The 12,622-nt window shown below is 37.2% G+C and overlaps 1 protein-coding gene across 1 annotated transcript in view; it reads right to left on the bottom strand.

Moving 5' to 3' along the window:
* The window catches only part of THSD7B (thrombospondin type 1 domain containing 7B), a 1,193,076-nt gene that overhangs the window by 128,365 nt on the left and 1,052,089 nt on the right, over positions 1-12,622 (bottom strand). The gene's annotated exons all lie outside the window — the stretch shown is intronic.

Raw genomic sequence — 12,622 nt, 5'->3', positions numbered from 1 at the left:
AGAACTGACCTCTCAAATGGGACCCCTTAGGACAGGGACAGCTCTACATCTGATTTCAGCAGCAAGTAGCCATGGAAGAAGAGACCTTTACCCCTTACCACAAGATTTTGGGGCCCCATTTGTTCAGGGTGGGGAGAATGATGGGGAGCTTGTGCTCAAGCTCCACCCTAAAATATGGTTTTCTCTGTTTATTGTGTGCTATTATTGTTATATTGTTGTAAAATTTTGTTGACACCAGTTATTTCTACTGTATTTTTGCCAAGTAAGGGACATGAAAGATCTTGGGGCCGAATGTAAGGGTTATGGGATTTAAAGATCTTACATGCCCCATTGGACTTGCTGACATAGCAGGAAGGGGCAGAGCAAGAGGAAGTGGAAGCCAAGCTAGAGGTCCTGCGGTGGCTAGCAGTGGCGGCTATGGCGGCAGCAGCAGCAGAGGCAGCGGCAGTGGCAGCGCGAAGCCCTTTTTGAGGCAGCCAGAATTTCTGCTAAGGACTCCTGCTGAGGACTGCCAGGGGCTGGAGCTTCTGGGAGCATGCTTCCTGGACGCTGGGTGGTTGCTGTGAGTGGGGAGAAGAGGACCTTTGCCTGAGGTAGCCTGTTCTGTTTTAAAGGCTTGAGAATGTAGGTGCTTTCTACTTTATCTACTTGTGCCAATTTCATAACTACTCTGATGGCTTTCACTTTCTGGTTTTGGGACTCAGTCTTTTGGTATTTTAATAAATTTTCTTGCTTTTTCCCCCATATGGCAAGCTTGATGTATTTTGTGATGGATAATTATATCAGCATATCTATAATTTCCATAGGCATTGTGGATATGGCATTGCCGATACAGCAGGCTGGCAGGGAGGGAAGTTGGAAGCACACAATTTTGAAAAGGGACAGGATCAAAGTAGAGAATAGAACAAGTGGGGGTTGGGATAGGATGGAGGGAAATACAGTCAGTCTTTCACAATATATTCACTATGGAAATGTTTTGCATAGCTACACATGTACAGCCTATATTGAATTGTTTATCTTCCCAGTAAGGGTGGGTGATGAGGGAGGAAGGGAAAGAATCTGGAATTCAAAGTTTGAAAATCAAATATTTAAAATATATAATTATTATTGTTGTTATTATTCTACATGTAACTGGGAAATAAGATATACAGGTACTGGGGCATAGAGATCCACTATTCCCTATTGGAAAGTTGGAAGGGGCATGGGGGAAGATATGGGAGAAAGCAGATTGGGGGAGGGGATATTCAGTGGGATTGCTGTTTTGGTGTGATGGGTAGGGGAAAATTGGGGAGAAAATTTGTAACTCAAAATCTTGTGGAAATGAATGATGTAAACTAAAAATAAATACAAAATTTAATTCAAAAATAAATACATAAATTAATATAAGACCCTTCTCTGGCTGAATTTACTATGAAGAAACTAAATCTTAAAGATCTTAACAGAGGCAGTGAGGTGGTAGAGTGGAAAGATTGCTGAATCTGAAGTCAGAAAAACCACAGTTCAAATCTTACCTCTGATATCAACTAGACATAGCTATGCAACACTGGGCAAGTCATTTAACCTTTATCTGCCTTCAATTTACTTATTTATAAAATCATTATCCTAAGAGCACCTATTTTCCAGGGTTGTGAGGACAAAATGATATAATATTTATAAAGAACTTTTAAAAACCTTAAAGTTCTATATAAATATCACTATTAACATTTTTAATAAAATTAAACCAAAAGACAAAAAGAAGATCAAAATTAAATAAAAGAATGGTTTGCAGAGATAGAAATAGGAGTTTGATGAGTTGTTTTTATCATGTATCTTAAGGCAACAAGAATAATATTTCCTGGGAAATTTGGTCATTTCATAGAGAGGTGCTCATAATTAAAAGTTGCAAAAAGACCAAGATAATTAATCTCTTAATGTCAGTTGTAGAGGAACTGAAACCACACATGAATTATATGAAGAAACAGAGATGTTCCAATTTACATTGTTGTTTATAATTAATACCCAATAACTTCTATCAGAGGCAATGTAGTTTCATGGATCAAGAGCTATTCTCAGGGTCGGGAATACCTGAGTTTGTCTTATTTCTGATGTATGCTGGGAATGTCTTCCTGGACAAGTTTCTAAACCTAAGCATATACATCCTAAGTAACTTCCTGAGACCAAAAAAAAAAATGCAGAGTAATTGTAGATGTACATTGATAGGGATTTCCTCAGTGGTAATTTACCTGTATCAATGAAATCCCAGGTCTGGTCCAAAAAATTCCATAGAAAGTTGGGCATAAGAGGCTGGGGTTGGGTAGTAACAAAAAAAAATAGGAAAATATGGCTTCATGATTAAGAAAAAAAGAGATGATAATCGTATATTTCAAGACAAGAACCAAGAAGAGTTGGACATGCAAGAACCCAAACGCCATCCCAAATAAGTGAAGGTATTTCTTAATTGATATAAAATTAGTGGTTACTGATAGGTGATCCATTTCCAAATCAACTCTCTCATTAGAGAAAGTATTCCTCACACTAGTATTTCCTAAGGAAATTTAATTGATGTAATTCAATCACCACAACAGGGAGTGCAGAAAATATCTGAGCAAGCATATACTAGATCATCTTGCTGAGCTGAGAGATACAGGAGTCAGTGGTATTATTGACTTAGAATGTAAATGCAGTTGTAATTTCTTACAGAAAGAATATTGTGATTTTTTTAAAGCAATAGTGCTTTAAAAAGGTGAGATGTAGCTGAAATTAGTCAACAAGTCAAACAAGTCAAAAGTTTGGTAAGAAAACAAAGTAACCATGGTCATCCCAAAAGCAATTAGGAATGAAACTGAAAGGAGAAAAATAGTAAAATATCTGTCAAGCTCTTTAATAGTCCATATTGAATCATTTTATTACACAAGTTGCAATGGATTTGCTCTGCTCTACTTGAAGGTATAGAATATCATAAAGAGAAAAAAAAACTGACAAGGACAGCTAGGACTAATCAATGACACACAATGAAGATTGTTGGAACAATCACAAAGATATATGAATGAGGAAATGTTACTACATACTGAGTGGAAAAAAAATAGATTTAAAAAGAAATGATTCAGAAAATACCAGTAACTAAAAACCAATATGACTCCGTTTCTTTCTCTACAAAATCTTTGTGATAATAATCTCCATCAAGTATCAAAGACATACTCAATGATGATATGAAAAAAAGAATAATCCAATTTCCCCAAATAATATTTATAGATCATATCTTTACAGTGGCGCAAGGTACCATACATATTCAGAACAGAAGATTGCATTATAATTATTGATCTTTTTTTTACAATTAAAAAAAAAACATTTGATACCTTAAAAGCTTTTCTTCAACATGATGTGTCACACACATATGATGAAGCCATATATGCTTGGGGTAAAAGAAGCAACAATAGAATCAGCTTAGTTTGATAACTCTTATTATTAATATGAAGCAAAACATAAAACAGGAAGAATGATGTGTGTTTAGCAAAGGTCTATGCCACTGTCATGGAGGATGGCCAGCTGCAATGGTAATGGTAATTTGAAGATCTTTTCTGCCCCTTAATAGGCCAAATGAAATCACATGGAATCCACAGGGGGGAGGAGATGGCTGAAAGGGTGGAACAGGAAGGGTGGAGCAAGAAGGAGCAGGAGAGAGAGCCAAAAGAGCTGGGAGGAAGCAGCATGGAGGCTGAGAGTTGCGTGAGTGAGAGAGGGGCATTTTTGCTTAAGGGGACATGTTTTGTTTTGAAGGCCTGATGGAGGGAAGGTTTGGGAATGTTGGTGTTCACTGCATTGGTTATGTGCACCGACATCTTGGTTGCTATGATGGATTTGGTGATTCAGCTATCTGAATAAATGTTTTGGTTCTGTCCTCCATGTGGAGAGTCTGTTACATTTGTGATTCACACCTATACCAGCATATTCATAGCTGCCATGGGCACTGTGAATATTGCTTTGGCATTATACCAACATAGAGTCAAAAAGGAAAAGAGATTGCCTGTAGGTTGTGATATCATCCTTAAGGTTTTGCTTACATATGTTTACATAAGTATGCTGATTGCATCAAATTGCTCTAATTGTAAGGAAGTCTTTTTCTCTAATTCTGTCTTCCCTAATATCAAGCCTAAATGGGCTTCTTTATAATTTTTACCCATTGCTTCTAGTTTTGCCCTCTGGGACCAAACAGAACAAATCAAATACTCCATCCATATGGCAGCCCCTCCAATACTTAAACACAGTTAGTATGGCCTTGTTAATACTCTGTGTAAACATGCTTATGCCTTCAACTTATTCTCACATGTCATGAATTCACGTCCTTTCATTGTCCTGTTAGCTCTCTTTGGACATTCTGCACTTTATCAATGTCCTTAAATGTTGGTGACCAGAACTGAACACAATATTCCCACTGACAAAGGAAGAGTACACTGGGATCATAACCCCCCTGTTCATGGAAAAACCATAGTGGGCAGAACCCTTTGGAAGTCTTAGGAAGGGCATATGCGAGAATTACAAGAGACAAGACTTTGTAGATGTGTTCGATCTTTGCTATTAGAAGCAGAAACCAAAATAACTAGATTATAGTTACATTAAAGTATAAAGTATTGATTTCCACATACTCATATCTCACACTGCAATTTTAGTCATTAATACAACATAGGGATATGGAGGCTACTTAGGCCAAAATGCAACATACTCTATTTTGCAAGCAAAAATGTATATAAATAACAAACCAAGAGGTATTGTTCTCATTAAGAACCCTTATGTGTAGAAGAAAAAGTCTTATTGACTGCTTAACACCAGAGACCTGATACAGCCACCAAGAACCTGGTGTCACTCAGGTAGTACATGCTATGACCTCTCTACCTAATGTATCTTATCCACCTAATACTCATCATATCAATTACATTTCTCTCTGGCCCTTGTGAAGATCCAAACTTGAACCCTAACTGAACCTATCTTAGTCTTGACAAGAAATCTTGGATTTATGCTAGGAGCAAGATCATCACCAGCAGTTGGTAAACTGGGAAGGATATAGGCCTGAAAGGAAGAAAATGTGACTTTGTGCATACACCAGAATTAGTTGTTCAAGCCTCCCCCCAATATTTTTATGAGAGAGGCATTCTGTGCAACTGTCCTGCATTGCAGACATAAATAAGGGATAGGAGTAAAGGCTAGCACATCAGCGACATTAAAAGGAGATTGCCTTGAGCTAATTCTTTTGTGTATGACAAGTCATCAGATGTTAGAGTCACATGCTTAAACTCTGCTCTATACCACCCTGCTACTTGGGGAGAATGGGACCAAATTTAAAGCAGTTGCTACAAAATTTTCTTTCCACAAAGTTCAGATCTGAATGTGGCAGGCATAGCCAATGAACAAGATGGTTATGCTTTCCTTTGATGCATGGCTACTCTGAGACAAGTATAGCATTTTGCTATTTTGCTCTTTAGCAATGTGGGATGTTGACAACTTCAACATCCCCATCACTGGATGTCTGGCAGCTTACCCTTCTGGATTTTTGAAGCTCATAAGGTCATAGGCTATTGCATTCCTCAGTACATTCACCTAAGACAAGAAAGAATAGACTACAGGGACAGGAACAACAGCAGGACCATGTGATCATGATTTCATGTCCACTTCATTGGTTGAATCTGGGTTAGCTCTCTCTCCTCACCTGGAAGCTTAGAGTAATCCATTCCTCCATATTTGAATGCAACTAGAGAAGACATTGAGAGAGAAAAAGAAAGAGAGAGACAGAGAGGGAAAAGGAGATAGAAAGAGCAAGACAGACTTTTTTTGGCTAGTTGGGCCTTCAGAATGCATACCTAGTTCTAGTTCAGCAGTCAATCAAAAGTATACTTTTTCATCCCATGATTAGCAAATTGGACGTAGTCATAAAATACCCACAAAGAGCAGCTCCCTTCCATTGTACATCATTAGGCACTTTTGAAAGCAAGCTCACCAAGGCTGTCTACAAGGTTTATTAGCAGGAAAGCATATATTCTGAGTAGATGATCATAGGAAGGGGCTCTTGTTGGCCAGTTCTCCTTATGTTAGTGTAGAGAAAGACAAAAAACAGCATGTAAGTGTGTGCCAAATTGTGTGGTGTAGATTTTTAAGTACTATCAAGTGGGAGTTCAGTGAAGGAGCAGAATAAAATGATCAAGGAGATCAAAATAATTGGCTGCTGTTTCCATTTAACCAGGAGTGTATCATTGTGCTTTTAAATGGGAATTGTTGATCAGTATCAATCCATTGCTTAAGTAAATGTTATTGAAAACCATTACTAACTCAAGGCATGAATCAATTACAAAGTAGAAACAGAAGATGATGGCCTGGTAATAAGAGAATGCTGAAATACCAATTATTTTTCCATGCTCCAATGCTTTTTCTTTTCTTTTGTTTTTCCTACTATCACTACTATAAATAGCCAACTGGTAGAATTGAATAAACAAATGTCAACAATATGGAAGGCAAAGAAAAAGTCCCTTGATGTGAAAAGAGATATTTAAAAGAAGAGCCTATGCAGGGTTCTTCTGAATACAACCAGCATTAGCTACATGTTCTAAATGGCTGACTGATACACGGGCAAGTGGAATCAGTGTGAAAATTTTATATTAAAAAATGTGTCTTTTCTCCACTGAACCAGTATTATGACTCCTCCTATAGTGTTTCATAACATTGGTTATCCAGAAAATTACTGTTTCAGTCAAATTCCAAAATAAAAAACCCAACAACTCAATTACATTAATAAAATAGGAATATTCTGGTTCACAATGTTGGCTGATACCTATTGGGTGGGATACCCTTATGTGGTAGGTACTAGTAGATGATTTTCAGGTGGAGAGAGACAGACATTCTAGGGGTCTCTTACAAAGAAATTACCCAAAGCAAATGCCCAGTATCTCCAAGAAAAAAAAACTCAAGAGTAGTTCAAATGATAAAATCCAGAAGTCCATAATTGTAACAGAAAAAGGGGAAGGGGGTTTTTAGGAAAAGCATCTGAGTCAATCAACAAAGAATCCTAAGGATCCATGTGGTGGAAAAGCAAACAAAACAAAGAAAAAAAAACCATGGTCCTGCTGTTGCTCCTGTCTCTATACTCTATTCTTTCCTGTCTTAGGTGAATGTATACAGAAGAATACTAGTTTATGATTTGGTGAGCTTCAAAAAGTCAGAAGGTTAAGCTGCCGGACTTCTAGTGATGGGAATGCCAAGGTTTGCCAACATCCAACCTTGGTGAAGAGCAAAATGGTAAAGTGATATGCTTGTCTCAGAGCAGCCATGCATCAAAGGAAAGCAAGATCATCTTGTCCATTGGCTATGCCTGCCACATTCAGATCTGAACTTGTGGAAAGAAATGCTCTGTAGCAACGGCTTTCCCCAAGTACCAAGGTGGTATAAGGCAGAGTATTCACAGATGTCTAAAGGAAATAATTGTACTTCCTTTCTTGTCATATCTCTGTAAATATCCCTTTGTTAGTGCTAATTGATGTTAATTAGTTTTGATGCTGGGGTGCTAATAATTGGGGACTGATAGTGGAGAGCTCCCATTAGAATGTGGTCTTGATACACTGTATGTATTTTCTCCCCACTAGATGATAAACTCCTTGAGATCAAGAATCATACATTACCCATTTCTGCTTTGATATCCTGACTGATACTAGCACAGAAATTAGCACATACTCTCATCTCCTCTCTCTCTCTCTCTCTCTCTCTCTCTCTCTCTCTCTCTCTCTCTCTTTCTCTCATTTTCTTATAACACGAATGCTCTCCTTTCCCAGCTATCTAGCTTAAAAGACAGATTATGCTACTTCATCTCTAATACACAAATTCTCTTCTGTAGCAGGGCCAAAGGCTACCTTCCTGAAGTGGCTATTTGCTTGCCTACATGAAATGAGGTAGTTATCTCCAGGAGTCCATCATGTAGGGCCTAATGTTGTGTTAGGCATCTGGCAGCTGCTCAGTGAATATTAATTAAGTGTGATGACCCTGAAGCTGCTTCACACAGAAGGAAACATGGTTTTTTTGGGGAGTGAAAATTCCAAGGGTCACCAAATGCTGAATCCCTGCACCTTCCAAGAATAGCATATCAGTTTGGCTTTGGAGAGGAGGATGCTACAGAAAAGATTCACAGTTTCTCTGTCAAGTCTCTTGCCTATGAGTTCCAGAGAGAGGGTGGCTCTGGAACCTTGATGGTTAGAATTGTTCCTGAGAAAGTGTTACCTCCCAAACTGTTATGGCATCCAAGAGGAGAATAGCATACAGGGGAACATTAGTTACTCAAAGAAGGAGTCCTGGATGCTGACTTTTTCCAAGCTACCTCCCTGGCAGGGCCATTTCCAGAAATAGTGTCACTGTATAGAAATGCTGAGTCACCAGTAATTAAATGTCATTGCTGACAGCCCTTCTCCAAAAATAACACAGGAGTGCCATGGATTAAAGGGCATTTTTCTTAACCTCAAATGTTTCTTTCAGAATGCTTATCAAAAAGCTGTCACACTTTCCCCTTATCCTTTTGAGGTACTGTCTCCACCAAATAAATTGATGGCTTAGTTTAGCCTCATAGAGCCCTTTGCATGCATTAAGAACTAGAGAGCAATCCACAGACAGATCAAAAGGGCACTTTTGTGGCAGTGTTTTGTTATGACTGAGAATCAACCCAGATTTTATATTTTTGAAGCCATGAGCAGCTTCTCTGCAAAGTGATTGGGTTGTGATACTATACTCCCTCGGAGGCTGCTAGAGTGATCGGGCAGCTAGAGAGCTGAGTCACTATTTGATTATGAGATGGCATTTGGAGAGCTCGAATTCCAGCTGGCTAAGGTTATGCTTGGCAATCATTCTAATCATCCACTGAAGCATTCAGACTATGCAAGTTTGATAGGAATCAATTAAAATTCAAATCCTTGCTCAAATTGAGGTGTCTTGCTGGAAGAAGATTTCTAAAGGTTGGCTTTCCCTAGAGGTTTGCTTTCACCCATTATGAAATAGCTGTCTGAGACTCTGCTTTCTCCTTTCTACTCATTTTACTCACTATTCAATAACCAACCAACCAATGAACAAACAAACAAATAAATAATAAATAGAGGATTGGGTTAGATGATCTCTCTGCCCTTTCATGGTGTAGATCTAGGATCCTATTATCCTAAATTTTCCTACATATAACCAAAAGCCGCATTTCATTTTAACAGTTTCTACACATGGGGTTCCAATTAAAAAAAAAAAATCAAAACACGTGCTACAGGGAAAAGAAAGAGTATGAACATGCAGGTAAATGAAATACATTGCTTTTCATTTTCTACAAATTTCTCCTTGAATTGTGGTTGTTCTTGTTCAATATATTTATAGTTTTGAATGTTTCTGAATATACTCTGAAAACGCTCCCAATACAAATTTTAATGTCTCCATTTTCTTCGTTCTTTTCTATGGGATATAACTGGCAGTTATTGCTAGGTCAGTAACCCATTCATTCACAGTTATCTTTCCAATGTCTTAGTTGTATTGTTTTGTTTTGTTTTTCCTTAACACTACTAGATTTAGAGATAGACTCTTTTTCAGGCAGAGAGGTGACAAATTTTATTTCTGAAGGATCAACTAATAACTCATTTCAGATTTTGAGGGTGATATTTCCTTGGTGGAAAAATAAATACAACTTTATTTCTACTTCCCATCTACTACTATAAAAAGATTGTAGGAGACTGTGCCATGGGAGCTTCAATCTCCTTCTACTGAATCTTTTTGATCCCTTGGTCTAAGGGAGACAGATCAGAGACAGATGCTCCATGGTCCTTGAATTACCAATACTTTCTTTTGTAAATTCCTGTGAAACAAACCAACCAAAAGGACAGAGAAAGGAAAATAAAAACGTCTCATGTATATTGCAAGATCCTAAAAGACAAAAACTATATTCTACTTCTCTTCTATCCTGTGTAGTATTGACGAAGCGACAAATGCTCCTGGTGTATTTGAGCTAAAAGGATAGAGTTCTGAATTCGGTGTTTGAAAGATCAGGGTTCAAATACAACATCTGATATTTATTATTAACAAGACTATGGAAAATTCCTTAACCTCTGTGCCTCAATTGCTTTCATTTGTAACAAAAAAGAAGCTAATAATATCTGGGGCTCTTCTCTCAAAGATGAGTTGTAAAATAAGATAATGTGTGTACTCTGCCAACTTTAAAGTGCTATAGATACGTCTGTTGTGGAACTGAGAACTCTGAGAGAAAATGGCTTAGAAAACTAATTTCTAGAGGACAGGAATTATTTTTTTCCATTCTGTGAAAAAAAACATTGTATTCCCTGAAAGACACTGACTTATCTATCACTCAGCTATTCAAACAACTAAAGAATTCACCTTTCCTTCTGCCTGAGAATCAGCTGAAGATTGCCACTGATTCTCATAAGCCACACAAGGCCAGGACCTGGGCCATCTATTTCCTTAGCATTTTCCATAGCACCTAAATCAGACACTAAATAAAGAGTACATGCAGCATACATATTTGGCCATTGATTGTTTTACTATGCAGATTATTTAAAAATAACTGATTATGTTACAATTTAGCATTCTGTAGAGGAACCTCAGTATCCTGAATCCCTGACTTATGTGGGTATGTAGATTTCATAAGTTTCTCTCAGCTAAATCAAAGTAGAGCACTAAGAAAATTATCTGCATAAATAAGAGGAAAATAGCCTTTTCTTTTTAATAATCTCTAGATCATTTCCTTTTGGCTAGCATGACCTATCATGAGTGAGGACAGAGCACAATATGGCCAGCTGCACCTCTCATCAAGGAGATGATCAAGGTCAAGGAGCAGACCATCTGAAAATTAAAAGAGAATCATATAAAATAATTGCCAATATTTATAAGCACTAGAATCGTGGTGCAAAGAGCATTGTACATACACTTTTGTATACACACCTTGATTTTTCATTAATGTATTTTATAACTCTTGATTGCTAATCAAACATTAGTCCTCATTCTATCTATAAAATACTATAAGATCAAGTGAATCTTCAATCAATCTACCTGTTTTCGTTTGTTTGTGTTCTGGTTTTAATTATCAATAATGCATACTTACTGTCTCCTAGATTCAGAGAACTGGGCATGCAGGGAATTCTGTGGGCTGGATTATGCCAATCAATCAACAATCATTTATTAAGTTCTTATTATGTGCCAAGCACTGTGCTAAGTGTTAGGAATACAAAAAGAGGCAAAAGATAGTCCCTGCCCTCAAGGAGTTTATATTCTAATGGTTGCTGGGAATCCTTGTGATAAATGATTATGTATTTTTCACTTTTTCACTTGGACATTTTGCAAGCAATACACAAAACAAGGAATTTACAATTATATGATATGGCCAGCATTAAAACTATTGTCTAACACACTTTAAGTATACTAGTAATAATCCTAGAATAAAAATTGAAACACCTGGACAAATCTTTCAGATTTCTCTTCTTCCAAATTCTCAGTCTTTCTGAATCCTACATGATTTTTTTAAACAAAGTAAACTTCAAAAACAGCAGGTTGGATACAAGGAGCACTGACCTCAGAATTCTAAGCTACCTTGTTTTGCAAAAACTTCTACCAAATAATACATCAGTCTAGTGGCTATAGACATTTCTGTATCCTAATTTAACAGGACAATATTTTATAGTAAAATGTCCGTGAGTTAGTAGAATCTTTCATGAGTGAATTATAGGGAAAACTGAAATAGTTCTTCTTCTCTACATATAATTGAAGTTCTGCAGATTTACAATTAATAAAGCATACATGATAGAAACAGTTTTTGAGATAAAGGATGAATTTATGTATTTGGTCATATAACAAAACCATTAAGATAGTTTAAATAGCTTACTTTGCTCTTGTGGCATGACCTATTTTAGTCTAAGGGAAAATTAAATGGCTTTTCTAAGGTGAAAGCTAAATAAGGAACATGTATTTCCAGGGAACACATATCTCTAAGGTATTCCTGAAAGAAATGGCCCAGTAGGCAAAACAACCTCCCCTCACAAATGTCTAGCTGCTTTTTTTTCATCTTTTTGCCAAAGACAGAAGGAAATGTCTTTCATGAACAGTTATATCAATTTCAAAGATAAGGCTTTCAGAGACAATAATTAACCACAGCTCCTAGCTATCCATTGATCTCAAGGACATTATCCCTTTTCACATCACCCTTTGCCCAAATCATCAGTATTGTAATTGAACTAAAAAGACAAGAAACTCACTCTTTCTCTCCCTGATCTATACAACCACATAATACCTTCAATGTCTTCCTGACTTTTTGGAAATCACATGCTAAAGGAAATCCAATCTATTTCCATCCTTGGACAGAATCACCAAGGCAAAATTTGTTCCCAGATCATCTTTTCAAAACTGTGAAGTTGAAAACTCCGACCTAAATAAGGGGTTTGTAAGGTCATGCTTGACACATTTATACTATGTTACATTAAGCTTCCATCCAATCAGTGGCATGTAGTGGGAATATAACAGATCATCATTTTTGAGAGTAGCAGAAGGAGAAAACAGATCAACACTCTAACAGGAGCTAAATTACACAGTGGAGTTGTGCTCCTGAGATGTAATTGATTCCACGAGGCTAAAAATGGAACGG

Source organism: Petaurus breviceps, unplaced genomic scaffold (genome assembly GCF_028583685.1).
Source record: "Petaurus breviceps papuanus isolate PSGF00001 unplaced genomic scaffold, PetGlider_PUasm1.0 90752, whole genome shotgun sequence".
Classification (NCBI taxonomy): Eukaryota; Metazoa; Chordata; class Mammalia; order Diprotodontia; family Petauridae; genus Petaurus; species Petaurus breviceps.
Note: the sequence above shows the minus strand (reverse complement) of the source record. Positions and strands in the feature narration are given on the sequence as shown.